The sequence below is a fragment of the Ovis canadensis genome, chromosome 12, assembly GCF_042477335.2.
Source record: "Ovis canadensis isolate MfBH-ARS-UI-01 breed Bighorn chromosome 12, ARS-UI_OviCan_v2, whole genome shotgun sequence".
NCBI classification, from domain to species: Eukaryota; Metazoa; Chordata; class Mammalia; order Artiodactyla; family Bovidae; genus Ovis; species Ovis canadensis.
The window spans coordinates 32,165,149-32,167,062 of record NC_091256.1 but is presented as its reverse complement, the minus strand read 5'-3'; the positions used below and the strand labels follow the sequence as shown (position 1 = coordinate 32,167,062).

The 1,914-nt window shown below is 38.3% G+C and overlaps 1 non-coding gene across 1 annotated transcript; it reads left to right on the top strand.

Moving 5' to 3' along the window:
* Window positions 1-1,264: 1,264 nt before the first annotated feature.
* On the top strand, window positions 1,265-1,337 carry TRNAS-GGA (transfer RNA serine (anticodon GGA)). Its single transcript has one exon. It is a non-coding gene; the product is annotated as a tRNA-Ser (tRNA).
* The last annotated feature ends 577 nt before the right edge of the window (window positions 1,338-1,914 follow it).

Genomic DNA, 1,914 nt, shown 5'->3' with positions numbered 1-1,914 from the left:
ACATTCTGATTGCTGTGAGGTGCTATCTTATTGTATGGATACTTTCGATGTGCATTTCTCTGATAATTAGCAGTGTTGAGCATCTTTTCGTGGGCTTCTTGGCTATTTGTATGTTGTCTTTGAAGAAATGTCTATTTGGTCTTCTGCCCATTTTTTGTTGGGTTGTTTGTATTTTGGATAGAGTTACATGAGCTGTTTGTAAATTTTGGAAACTAATCCCTTGTTTGTTGCATCGTTTGTGAATATTTTCTTCCATCCTGTGGGTTGTGTTTTCCTTTGGTTTGTGGTTTCCTTTGCTTTGCAAAAGCTTTTGGGTTTAATTAGGTCCCATTTGTTTATTTTTGTTTTTATTTCTATTACCCTGGGAGATGGATTGAAAAAGATCTTGCAGCGATTTATGTCAAAGAGTGTTCTGTGTTCTGCCCATGTTTTCCTCTAAGAGTTTTATAGTATGTGGTCTTGATTCTTGATTTAACAACTAGCAACAGCATCTTCTAACACTCCTTCCTATCAGATAAAAATTTTAATTCCCTTATAACTTTCATTTTTCCTCTCTTCTGATTTTAGCCAGTACTTTTTGGTACTTCTATGTGTTACTCTTTCTGCTTTAAATAATACACTTAAGTTCCTTTTTAAAATATTGTGTCAGCTTTAAATAATATCTTTCTATTTTTTATGAATAAAGGTGAAATAAATCCTACTCCTGCACGATCCTTCATGTCACTTTCCCATTCCCACATCTCAGCCTCTCCCAGCTGACCCTGACTTTTATGTTGTCCAAGTTTATTTTACAGAAGTTTGCCTGAGAAATCTATTTCAGCTCTCTCAGGTGATTCTTACCTTCAGTTAACTTTGGTTGAGAACAGAATTTTGGACTGAAAAAGCATTTTCTCTGAGAATTTGAAATATTTCTCCAGTGTTTTCTAAATACAATATTGCTAATAAAAACTCTGGTGCTAATTAATTCTTGTTTTTTGTATATAGTTCACCTTTGGGTGGGTATTTTGAAATTTCATACATGTGTATAAACATATATATATGTATATTTATATATGTGATATGTGCATAAATATATATATATACACACATATATATATATAGTTATCTCCTGTTAGGTATTTGATGAACTTTTTCAGTGTGATAAGCATGCTTTTCTTCAACTCCTGGAAATATTTATTTATTCACTTGTTTGTTATTTAGTTTTTTCTGTCTATCCAATTTTCTGTTTTCCTTTCTGAATCTCCTTTTGAATGAGTCATGGGCTTTCCTGGTGGCTCAGAGGTTAAAGCGCCTGCCTGGAATGCAGGAGACCCGGGTTCGATCCCTGGATTGGGAAGATCCCCCGGAGAAGGAAATGGCAACCTACTCCAGTACTCTTGCCTGGAGAATCCCATGGAGGGAGGAGCCTGGTAGGCTACAGTCCATGGGGTCGCAGAGTCTGACACGACTGAGCGACTTCACTTTCACTTCACTTTCACTTTGAATGAGTCACAGACTTCCTTGGTTGCTCTCCACTTCTCCATAGCTCTTAACTTTTTTTTTGTCCGCGCCGCTCCCCTCCTCTCCCTTCCCCGCTCCTCCCGCCTCCCTCGCCCCGCCCCAGCCTCCCCCAAACACGGGGCATGAGGGATCTTAATTCCCAGACCAGGGGTCGAACCAACGTCCCCTGTGGTAGAAGCTCAGAGTCTTAACCACTGAACCGCCAAGACAGGCCCTGCTTTTCGTTTTTATTTACATCATTTTCACCTCATCATCTCTCAAAGCACAGATATTCTGTTATGTTCACATCAACATCCACAGCCCGTGCTTGATTCGGAGCAGTTGCTGGATAAATACTTGTCCTATGCATGAATAAATGAAAAAAATTTTTCCTCCCTTATCTTTATGCTTTATATTCTGGAATTCATTTTTTTT